Source organism: Triticum aestivum, chromosome 3A (assembly GCF_018294505.1).
Source record: "Triticum aestivum cultivar Chinese Spring chromosome 3A, IWGSC CS RefSeq v2.1, whole genome shotgun sequence".
NCBI classification, from domain to species: Eukaryota; Viridiplantae; Streptophyta; class Magnoliopsida; order Poales; family Poaceae; genus Triticum; species Triticum aestivum.
Genome location: NC_057800.1, coordinates 605,419,263 through 605,431,804, shown reverse-complemented (window position 1 = coordinate 605,431,804; position 12,542 = coordinate 605,419,263). Strand labels below are relative to the sequence as shown.

Genomic DNA, 12,542 nt, shown 5'->3' with positions numbered 1-12,542 from the left:
CATTTACTGGAATTCTGAACAGTTTCAGAAAAGTGTGAACATTTTTGAATTTCTAAACACTCTTTGAAAAATGCAAACAAAAATTTAAATTATGATCGACTAAACATTCTAGAATCTTAAACAAACGGAGTAGCAGGTTAATTGGGCTGACCAAAACCCATAAAGGCCTTTGGGTTTCGGCGTCCCTAACATGTACACAAGCCGAAATCACTAGTTGAGGAGTACTCGTTGCAAAGATTACTCCAACTTCCTTGGTTGCGACAAGTGGCGCACATGCAGCGCGTCACTTGTCGCAACCTGTGAGTCCCCCCCCCCCTTTAGATCCGTTTAATCAAAACGTTTTATCTCTCAAACCGTGCGTCCAAATCTCGAACCACTTTCATTGTTGGATTCCTCACGTCGAGATCTTCAAAACTAGATCCCATGTTGATAGGTTTTGACGAACTTTTTTTTCCACGGAAAAACCGAATCAGGAGCACGAGTTTTTTCCCTTTTCGAAAGAGGCACGCCCGTGCCTCTCATGAAATTACAACCGTGCCTCTTGCGGAACTAAAACCATAACTCTCGCAGAAGAAAAACAGAAGAGAGAAAACACGTTGCAACGGGATAAAAAATACATAGATTTATTGTATTTGACTAGCACATTGCAACGGGATAATAATATTGACGTGTGTCCATCAAAATGTTACCATAGCGACACGGCTAAGACAATAACATTTTCAACCACATGTGATCATCGTTTTTTCCGAGATAGGAAAATATACCATCACAAATGGCATGAGGATGTTCATGTGGTTTGGATGGAAAGTTTGGAAATAAAAATGCATATGTGACAATGAATCTTTGGTTCAACCTTAATCGAATAGCCACATGCGATAGTCTTTGTCATCACATGCATGCCTCACACCGATGAAGATGTTGACGATATATCTACTTCCTCAAGTAAAACATGTTAGTTATGTTGAAATTTTAGCAATAATCGGTCTTTAAGGTGACCATGCCCCATTATGCCATAGGGAAGCTCAGCCCATTACTTCATTGTATATTGTATTCAACTTGTAAATTCATATTATATGAACTCGCACGGGAGGGCCTCGCGGATAGTCTGGTACTTCATAGGTTTATCTTCCCTGGTGGCCAATCGGTCTATCTTCAATGCGATAGAGGTGGCGATGGTGGCACGAGAGAGATAGCTTGTGGCGGAGGCGTTGATTGCGACATTGGGTTCTGGGAGGAATTATTCCAAGATAAACAGTAGTGGGGAGAAAAGATGTAGTCATGCCTCCTCGCACCGCTGCCCGGTTCGTGCACGGTTTGGACGCTTTGAGATTAGCACTTGGCAACTAGTGTCGCAGATTGAGTCGCGAGCGGGATACATGGAGCGAGCATTCGTTGATTACAATTTTTTATAAAAGGAGCCAAGGGTTGAAATTGTTTTCGAATGATTGTGTTACTAGACTGTGAAATAAAAGGATGCCACGGGTGGATTTCCGAAAATTCTTTGTACTCACACCATTGTTACCATATGTACCTCTTTCGCTTCCTTTTTCACCGTATATGACAAAAGACGTGGAAACACCAAGCGCAGTATGAACAAAGGAAGAGGAACGCTCCATGAAGGCACACATGATGGGGAGAGCGTTCGACCACTTCCGCTCCTTGGCGTGGTTCTACCTAACGCCGATTGTCGCGATGTGCACCCCCATCGGGGTGCTCTGGACGAATCTCAACCAGCACCTCTGGCGTCCTATGCGGCAGCTCCTTCCGTTTCTCGTCACGTTCGTCATGTACAGAGAGCGTTGAAAAGGTCGAAGGTCGATTGTCAAGTACAAAGTTACCTAACAAAACACACACACACACACACACACACACACACACACACACACACACACACACACACACACACACACACACACACACACACACACACACACACACACACACACACACACACACACACACACACACCCCGGATGTGCACAAAGTCTTGTTTTGTGTTATGAACAAGATGCCATCTAGTGGGGTGGGAAAGAATTGCAAAACATAAATAAATTGTCGAATGCATAACACTTTCTACATGTGAAATTGTCGGCCCAAAAATATGTGGACGTGTCAACATGGATGTGATGTGCTTCACCGGAGCGTCGAAGCACGAGACACAGACACGGCACACCGGGCCGCCCGTCACGTCATGTGTTGTGGATGGAGGAGGGGACAAAGACCGATGCGATGACTCGGACCTATGCCTTGGCACGGTGGTGTCCATCTTGACGGAAGAGGTGAGGGCACGGATTAGAGAAGCTTGCGACAGAGGTGGCGATGGTGGCACGAGAGAGATAGCTTGCGGCGGAGGCGTTGATTGCGACATTGGGTTCTGGGAGGAATTATTCTGAGATAGACAATAGTGGGGAGAAAAGATGTAGTCATGCCTCCTTGCACCGCTGCCCGGTTCGTGCACGGTTTGGACGCTCTGAGATTAGCACTTGGCAACTAGTGTCGCAGATTGAGTCGGGAGCGGGATACACGGAGCGAGCATTCGTTGATTACAATATTTTATAAAAGGAGCCAAGGGTTGAAATTGTTTTCGAATGATTGTGTCACTGGACCGTGAAATAAAAGGATGCCACATATGGATTTTCGAAAATTCTTTGTACTCCCACCATTGTTACCATATGTACCTCTGTCGCTTCCTTTTCCGCCGTATATGACAAAAGACATGGAGACACCAAGCACAGTATGAACAAAGGAAGAGGAACGCACCACGAAGGCACACATGATGGGGAGAGCGTTCGAGCACTTCCGCTCCTTGGCGTGGATCTACCTAACACCGATCGTCGCGACGTGCACCCCCATCGGGGTGCTCTGGACGTATCTCAACCAGCACCTCTGGCGACCTGTGGGGCGGCTCCTTCCGTTTCTCGACACATTCGTCATGTACAAAGAGCGTTGAAAAGGTCGAAGGTCGATTGTCATGTACAAAGTTACCAACCAACCAACACACACACACACACACACATGGTATGTGCACAAAGTCTGTTTTGTGTTATGAACAAGATGACATCTAGTGGGGTGGGGAAGAATTGCAAAACATAAATAAATTGTCGAATGCATAACACTTTTTACATGTGAAATTGTCGGCCCAAAAATATGTGGACGTGTCAACATGGATGTGATGTGCCTCACCGGAGCGTCGAAGCACGAGAAACTGCACACCGTGCCGCCCGTCACGTCATGTGTTGTTGGATGGAGGAGGGGACAGAGACCGCGGCGATGACTCAGCCCTATGTCAAGTGCGCAGTGGTGTCCATCTTGACGGAAGAGGTGCGGCAGAGGTGGCGATGGTGGCGCGAGAGAGATAGCTCGTGGCGGAGGCGTTGATTGCGACATTGGGTTCTGGGAGGACTTATTCCGTGATAGACAGTAGATGGGAGAAAAGATGTAGTCATGGCTCCTTGCACCGCTGCCTGGTTCGTGCACGGTTTGAATGCTATGAGATTAGCACTTGGCGACTAGTGTCGCAGATTGAGTCATGAGCGGGATACACGGAGCGAGCATTCGCTGGTTACAATTTTTGGTAAAAGTGGAAGTGATTTGTTGAAATTCTCTTTGAATGATTGTGTCACTGGAATGTGAAATAAAAGATGCCAGGGGTGGATTTCCAAGAAATTTCTTTGCACTCACACCATTCTTACCATCCGTTCCTTTCTTCCGTTTCAAGACGTATATAGCCAACGGGGAGACACCAAGCGCGGCATGAACTGAAGAGAGTAACGCAGCAGAGAGGGAGAAGCAGAGGCAGAGATGCAGATGATGGGGGCAGTGCTGGACCACTTCCGGTCGTCGGCGTGGTACTACCTGACGCCGGTGCTGGCGTGCGCCCCCGTCGGGGTGTTCCGGACCTACTTCAACCAGTACCTCCGGCGGCCCGTGCGGCGGCTCCTCCCGTTCCTGGACCCGTTCGTCACCATCGACATCGCGGCCAAGCCGGAGGACTACTCCTTCTCGTACCAGGGCAAGGTGAAGTCGAGCGACGTGTACGCGGAGGTGCTGGCGTACCTGAGCGCGGTGTGCTCGCGGGACGCGCGGGAGCTGCGCGCGGAGGGCGCCGTCGAGGGCCACACCTTCGTGCTCAGCCTCCGGGAGGGGCAGGTGGTGGCGGACGACTTCAAGGGCGTCACCATGTCGTGGTCCGCGGTGGCGGAGGAGAAGACGACGTGGCGGGGGTCGGGGCGGTGCTGCCGCCTCACGTTCCACGAGCGGCACCGGCGGCTCGTCGTCGACGAGTACCTGCCGCACGTCCGCCGCGCCGGGCAGGAGGTCATGTTCGGCAACCGGCCCCGCAGGCTCTACTCCAACAAGAAGGAGCTCAGCTACCAGTACGTAATCAATCAATGAATCAATTACCTCTGCAATTAGCTTCATCTTAATTTTCCTCATTTCTATTCTGATAATCTGAAAGCAAACGCGCATCTGTATTCTGAACGATCGATCTACTGAAATGTGAAACTTTTTTGTTGTTTTGTTTTGCTAGAAATTACGTAGTCTGGTGAAGCATTTCTCCTTTCATCTTGCTACAAAGAAATTACCTACTCTGGTTTATGTTCAGAAGATCACTGATTCTAGCTTCTAATGGCGACTGATCAGCTCTACGAGGGACGAGGTGTGGAGCTACATCGACTTCGACCACCCAACCACCTTCGACACCCTGGCCATGGACCCGGCCAAGAAGCAGATGATAAAGGACGACCTCGACGACTTCAGCAACAGCAGGGACTACTACCGCCGGATCGGCAAGGCCTGGAAGCGCGGCTACCTCCTCCACGGCCCGCCGGGGACGGGCAAGTCCACCATGATCGCCGCTATGGCCAACTACCTCAAGTACGACATCTACGACATCGAGCTCACCACCCTGGAGACCAACAGCGACCTGCGCAAGCTCTTCATCGAGACCACCGGCAAGTCCATCATCGTCATCGAGGACATCGACTGCTCCCTCGACCTCACCGGCAGCCGCGCCACCATGCTGCCGCCGCCGCCCGCGTACGACGACGCCGCCGAGGGAGGCTACGACACGTCGCGTGGCAAGAGGCGCAACATCCTCACGCTCTCCGGCCTGCTCAACTTCATCGACGGGCTCTGGTCGGCGCACAGCGGCGAGCGCATCATCGTCTTCACCACCAACCACCTGGACAAGCTGGACCCGGCGCTCATCCGGCGGGGCCGCATGGACATGCACATCGAGATGTCCTACTGCGGCTTCGAGGCGTTCAAGACGCTGGCGAATAACTACCTGGAAGTGGAGGCGCACCCGCTGTTCGGGGCCGTGGAGGAGCTGCTGCGTGGCGTGGAGATGACGCCGGCGGACGTGGCCGAGTGCCTGATGCCGTCCAAGCGCAGCGCGCGCGACGCCGACGCCTGCCTCGCTCGCCTGATCGACCAGCTCAAGGAAAGAAAAGCGGCCGAGGAAGACAAGGAATCAGAGGCCGCCGACGCCGAGGAAGACGACGTGCAGGTGCGGCCAAGGAGGAGGACGAGAGGGAAACGGAGAAAGTGCCATCCAAATCCAAAAAGGACAAGAGCGAGGTTGCTTCGAAACCAACCCGCCGAGTCATGACCAACGGAGCACATACTGCTGGCGCGACTGGTGTGAGCGTCTCTACTTCTACCGACCACTATCTGTCTTGATTGACTCTTGAGGGAGGTTGTTAGTTAATCGAGAGCAGACTTGCATGAACAGAATAAGGTACAACCAATGGAGTAGTAGTAACATGCATGCGACTGAGAACGTTTTTTAGGTTCCAATCGATTCTGTCTGAGCCATTTGATGTGAATTCAACAGCTGCATGATGACGATATGGATCCCTTGAAAATAAATGTATTTGTTCGGTTGCGAATCTGATGCAAGATCAATTCAGATGGGCTTCGTCTAATCTCCGAGCGGTAGTCGCTATGAAGAGGCCTCCCGCCCAAATTTGTATTTGTTAGAGCATCTATAGCCGCCGGCCCCTCAAATGCCCGCGCATGCTGCGTCCGCGGGCACTGATCGGCACGCCTCAAATCACGCCGTTCATATCCGAACCTCTATATTTATATTATAGCATGCAACAACGATCAAACTATATAGATCAGCTTTGAACATAGAAATTGCACAATAGTTCTCCAAAAGATCTATCAAAGTTCATACAAACGACAGACAACTATATACTACATTTAAAACTTAAAATTAAAATCAACTTCACCACTTTCGGGCTGGCCCTTTCCCCTTTTGGTCGCCGGCGTAGCTGTACTCGTCATCGGCTGGTGGAGGAGCGTCCGATTCATCGGAGGAGGGGGAGTCGACGATGACGAGGCCTTTGAGGCGCTGGACGGCTCGGTCCTGCTGTCGCCTAAGCTTGGCCAGCCGAGTCGCCCCCTTCGCATTCTCCAACGCCTCCCGCTCGGACTGCTCAATGGCAAGCCGAAGAGCCTTGGCGTTCCTCCGGCGGAGCCACCGAGCGTCCGTCTCCGCCGTCGTAAGCGACCGGCGGTAGACCAACGCGAGGAGCCGCTGGTCCTCGTCGGGCTCCGTCGGTAACTCACACCAGCGGCGGACAGAGCTCTCCATAGCCTCCCTCTCCCTTGCCCGTTGTCTCTCGCGGCGGGCGGCGCTCGCCTCCGACTCCGGCGTGCGCATCTAGGCCGGCGGGGCGAGGGGATGGCGTGGGGAAGCAGCAGCCGGCGGGGCGATGGGACGGCATGGGGGAGGTGCCGATTGCGCTGGCCGCTTATCAGAGTTTCCCATGCGCCGGGAGGGGCTAATGCCGGCATCCGAGATGCGCCGACGAGGAAGCGGTGGATGCGGCGAAGCTGCAGATCCGGAGCTGCCCCCTGTGTCCACCTTCGACCGCTCCAAGGCGATGCGGGAGGCAAGCTCATACTCCGGATCCACCTCGTCGTCGGAGCGGCCGCCGGAGCTCGACATTGCGCTGGATTCGATCGGAATCGGTGAGAGGACAGGAGAGAACGAAGCGAGAAAGGAAAGTGAGTGAGTTAGGGTCTTGGGCCGATGAGGCCGATGAGGTTTTTTATGAAATATCCGTGGGGTCGATGGTGGGTTAGACTTATCAGGCGGACGCACCCGGTGTGCCCGGACCACTCTATATTCGCCCCATATTTAGGCTAGATATGGGATGCCGATCAACTTTGACGTTTGAGGCGTTCGTCTAGATCGAAAAAAGTGACCGAGCAGCCCGCCCGAATCGTATGAAGGGGCTTTGAGGGGTCCGGGTTTAGATGCTCTTAAAACCTGTGACCTCCGTCTCCTCGCCGTCTCTTTCGTGTTGGCTCCTTTCTTCTGCCGAAATCGACTGATCGCCAAAAAGAATTCAGTTGCACGTGCTATAGCTAGCAAACCCGGTAAAATACTCGCGGGTTGAAAGAGGCGTTGAAATTTCGAAGTGCGGCCAGCCACTATCTGCTTAGGAATAGAGTAGGTGAATTATGGACTGTGCCGGCCAATATATGTCGCTATCTTTGATGTGACAGAGCTATTTGATTAGCCCAAACTATTAAGTGCACGATTACCTTTTCTTATTCTATTAGTTGTAAATTTGAAAATGTCGATGCATGTCAGCAAAGTTGTATGGTTTCCCGCAAAGCCAAAAAAAAAAAAAGCAGACTTGTACGGTGTAGGGGGAGATACATCCATCTGCCTATCGCCTGCAAAGTTACAAGTGTAGCGAGACGTATCATCCGGGGCGCCCAAAGTTCGTGTATTTTCTAGTGCATCCATCCACGAGGCCGACCGGCTCGTCACCTTGCGTCAACAAAAGGGTCCAAATCAACAAGACCCATGGGCCGTCAACGCATGAAAGGAGCAAGGGGAGACGGACTGAGATCCCCTACAATTTTTAATAGAGATGCCGAGTCAGACAACAACAACAACACATGCTCTAGCTTTGGATGATTGGAGGCCATCCGATCAGAGTTAAATTTTACATTTTGCAGGGATCAGAGTTAAATATGCGTGAGCTTTCAAAACTACATGTGCCAAGCTCAAACGTATCTTTGGAGAAATTTCAGAAATTCAAATCTAGACCTGGATTTCCAGAAATTGGAGTAAGGCTTACAAATAACTGTTACACGGGATTCCTATTTTCGAAATAAAAGGCTTTAAGAAGTTGGATCAAAAGCTTTAAAATTCAAGCTAAAATGCACGAACATGCGAGCTGTGGGACCATTGGCGGCGGTTGAGTGGTGCAACCCCGGTGATGCAACGCCATTCGCGACCACTCGCGACCCATGCACAACAGTCTCACTGGCGAATGGCGACCGCCTTCTTGTTAGACTGTATTTTGTATAAAGCTTATGTGTATATCCGTATATTGTATTTGTATATAATATGTATCCTTAAATATACAAAAAAACCATACCCATATTAGGGTGTCCTAATTTTTACATGGTAGTATCAGTTTAGGTCTACGATCGTCCGCTTCCGCATCTGCCCCGATCACACGATGGCCTCTGTACCGGCTGCAGCCGCCGCTCATGCCGCCCCGGCCTCCCCGTTCTTGGCATCGCGGCCGCTGGCTTCCCTGTCCGGCGCTTCCATGGTTGCTGCTGCACAAGAGGTCGCCCCAAGTATTCAATCCGCCCAACCTCATCCAGGCTTGTACGACGCCTCCGCTCAGCAAGCGCCCTACAGAGCAGCTCCAACTCCCGGCTCCTAGCCTCCTACGATGCCTTCCCGCATTTGGTGACCCACAGCGCTGCTTCGTCAGCTGGTTTTGCCCCGCCGCCACTGCATGGCCACGGCCGCAGGCCTACGGCGCCATGCAATACGGCGTGTCGCCCGCGGGGGCGCAGCTGGGCACTACGCCGCGTCACCAACGGGGCACTACGTGGTCGCGCCTGGGGCCTCGTCCAGTACGTCGTCCGCGGCTCTCTGCAACATACCTGCGACGCCATCCAATGCACCGGCGATCTACAGTGGGTACCAGCCGGCTCCTCCGCGTCTGCTCCGTCCTATGGTGTTTCCCCGACACCGTATCCTCTGCCGGCTGTGGCTTCTTCGACGGAGCTGGCCCACGTCTCGCCGACGCCTGGTGGTGGTCCCGCATCAGGGCTACCACGCGCCGCCTCTGCCAGATCAATGCCGCCGCCGCTGCACCGTTCTACTTCGCGCACCTCATCCCGGTGAAACTCACGACGGATAACTATGTGTGGTGGCGGGCGCAGGTGTTGCCGCTTCTCCGCAATCACTATTTGGAGGGTTATGTTGACGGCACACTGTCGTGCCCTCCGCCATATCATCCGGCGTATTATGTTTGGGTGGCTCAGGATCAAGCCATCCTCTCTGTTATCCAGTCCTCTTTTATGGGAGGGCCTCGTCACTGATCATCTTCGCCGCTACGTCTCGGGACGCGTGGACGGCCCTTCATACCAGCTTTGCTTCGCAGTTTCAGGCATGGGCTCACGCCATTCGCACTGCGCTTGGGGAGGTGAACCTTCATGATCTCACCGTCATCGTCTACTTCAACAAGGTGACGGGTATAGCTGACACACTTGCCTCCATTGGCAAGGCGCTTGGTCCGGAGGAGTTCACATCCTATGTGCTCAATGGACTGAGTGACGACTATGATAATTTGGTGAAGAATATCAATGGTCGTGCCACTCCCATTCAGCCATGTGAGTTGTACGCACGTCTCCTCGCTACGGAGCAGCGCATCCAGACTCCTCGCTCTACGCCGAGTTTTCCTTCCACCAACGCTGCAACCTGTGGGAAGGGCAAGCCCTACAAGCCACCAACTGGTGACAAACCTCCGCCGACCACGCCTAACTCACGGAACACCACTACCTCGACGGGAGATCGAGTCCGTGCCTGCTGTCCTTCATGTGATGCTCAGGTCCCCTGCCAGCTATGTGGACTTGATGGTCACCTTGCCTCCCGATGTCATCGTCGCTTCGAGCAGGATTTCTTGGGGATCGGGAACAATGGCAAGGTTAATGAGAAGCAGGTTGCCCATGCGAGTCATGAGCAGGGGCATACTCCTTCCTATCCAGTTGATGCATCTTGGTACATGGACACGGGAGCTACCAATCACCTGACGAGTGACATGGGCAAGCTCTCTACACAGGAGCCGTACCGTGGACATGATCAGGTTCGCACTGCTAATGGGGAAGGTATGCACATCTCACATATTGGTCAGGCATCACTTCTTACACGTCGATCCACACAATTACGTCTTCTTAATGTCCTTCGTGTTCCCACGGTTTCATGTAGTTTGCTTTTAGTTCCTAAACTTACTCGTGATAATAATGTTCTTGCTGAATTTCATCCTTTTTTTGTTAAGGAACGAGACACGAGGGATGTACTCCTTAGAGGTCGACTGTGTAATAATGGTCTCTATGCACTTGATGTGCCACCAGCTCCTAGTGTTTTCAAAGGTGTTTGTGTGTCTCCATCACATTGGCATGCGCGCCTTGGTCATCCTGCCACTTCCATCGTTCGCCATGTACTTCATCGTCATGAGCTTCCAGTAGTGTCAAATAAACATGTTGATGCAGTTTGTGATGCCTGTCAGCAAGGCTAGAGTCATCAGCTTCCTTTTTCTGCGTCGAGTCGTGTAGTCAATAAACCTCTGTTAGTGGTCAGCGGGGGGCTATGCTCTCTCGGCGTTCTCTGATGCTGATTGGGCTGGGAGCCTAGATGACCGGCGATCAACGAGGGGCTATGATGTCTTCTTTGGTCACAACTTGATCGCCTGGAGTGCGCACAAGCAGGCCACAGTCTCTCGGAGTAGCACTGAAGCAGAGTATAAGGTAGTTTGCCAGTGCCACGGCTGAGCTCATTTGGGTACAGTCTCTCTTGAAAGAGTTGGGAGTCTCTCAAGAGCAACCACCGGTTCTTTGGTGTGATAATATTGGTGTGACATATCTTTCATCTAATCCAGTTTTCCATGCTCGTACCAAGCACATCGAATTTAACTATCATTTTGTGAGGGAACGTGTTGCACAAAAACTTTTCCATGTCAAGTTTATCTCCTCCAAAGACCAACTTGCTGACATCTTCACGAAGCCACTTCCACAACCTCAGTTTGAAGGTTGTAGGCACAATCTTAACTTGCTTTGTACTTCAGGCCACAATTAAGATTGAGGAAGGATGTTAGACTATATTTTGTATAAAGCTTCTGTGTATATCTGTATATTGTATTTGTGTACAATATGTACCCTTATATATACAAAAAGCCACACCCGCATTATGGTGTCGTGCAGTTTTCCCACAAACCTAATCTTTACACTTCTCATCAACAATGTGTATTCTCCTGGATTGTCATCAGGGGGACAACATAACGGTTGTCAGGACCGTGACCAGAGTTGGTTGTCGCACGCTTGAACTGAAGATGCCAGAGGCGGAATTATGATTTCTCGAAGCCTAGGGCTAAAGCTAAGTGGCTATAAATAACATCAATATCACAACCTACAAAAAATCGCCGAAAATAACACATACGATTGAATGTTAGAAGTACACCATAAATTCTGATAAAGAGTAAAACATTAATTCCTTATTGCCACAAGAGCAATTTCAATAAACATGCCATCGATCTAACAAAGTGCATCATTGCAAACCGTGATACCAAATAAATGAAGGCTTGCTTCATTTGAGACAGATAATTTCTTCATCGGCAATAGTAGAAGGACCTGGAGTTGTAAACATAAAAATGAGTATTTAAAATCAAGAAATAGAGATAAACCAAGTCGACTGTTCATTTGCCATTTTGGAAAACAAGACCATATGAACTGTCCAGGTCCTCTTCATCTTGATTTTCTATTTTTTTCTGCTAACAAATAACAACGAAACAAATTGACTAAAGCAATGCAATTACGAAGTCGTTGGTTTTGGCTGACAAAAAGAACTATGGGAAAATGTTAGTACTACCTTTCAGCCGGTTGTGGAGATCTGGAGATGTACTGATGGAACACAGAGCAGAACAGGAGCGTGAAGCGGGCTACTCCAACAATGCGAGAGATCCGTGGTTCGCAGCACCGGCCGCCTCCGGGCGCGTCTAGTGGATCGAGTAGTCGATGAGACAGGGAGAGTTGGCGGCGCAGCATGAGAAATTTTTTGGGGGTAGATCTGGAGAGACAGGCGTTAGAGGATGGGAGCGATCGTGCATCGTGCTTGGTGGCCATTTTTTTTAGAGCCTGGTGGCGATTTATGGAGCGATTCGGTCGAGGCGCTACCAATTTCTGCAGCCATCGACCAAACTGGGCTTGTGGCGCTGAAGAGCTCGGTGGGCTGAGGCCTGGGGCTGGGCCTCTCCAAGTCTTCGAAAATGAAAATTTACTGTTGTATATATAACCTATTAGATGGGCCATGCCTGGGGCTATAGCCCCAGTTGCCCCAGGCCCAATTCCGCCCCTGGAAGATGCAGATGGCGAGGGGAGATTTTCATGCTGCAGAGAAGTCTCTGAATACGAGGAAGAGCTAAGATGGAGAAGAGGTGGACGAATAGATGGTGTGAAGTTGCAGGAGTAAAATAAAGTTGGAAGGCTTTTATAAT

At 51.0% G+C, this 12,542-nt stretch overlaps 1 long non-coding RNA gene and 1 pseudogene across 1 annotated transcript; one reads left to right on the top strand and one right to left on the bottom strand.

Moving 5' to 3' along the window:
* Positions 1-3,747: 3,747 nt before the first annotated feature.
* On the top strand, positions 3,748-5,908 carry LOC123058766 (AAA-ATPase At3g28540-like; annotated as a pseudogene).
* A 5,555-nt stretch (positions 5,909-11,463) lies between these two features.
* On the bottom strand, positions 11,464-12,179 carry LOC123058765 (uncharacterized). The gene is made up of 2 exons (XR_006427294.1): positions 11,918-12,179; positions 11,464-11,679 (listed from the first exon to the last, which is right to left on the bottom strand). It is a non-coding gene; the product is annotated as an uncharacterized lncRNA (long non-coding RNA).
* Between the last annotated feature and the right edge of the window lie 363 nt (positions 12,180-12,542).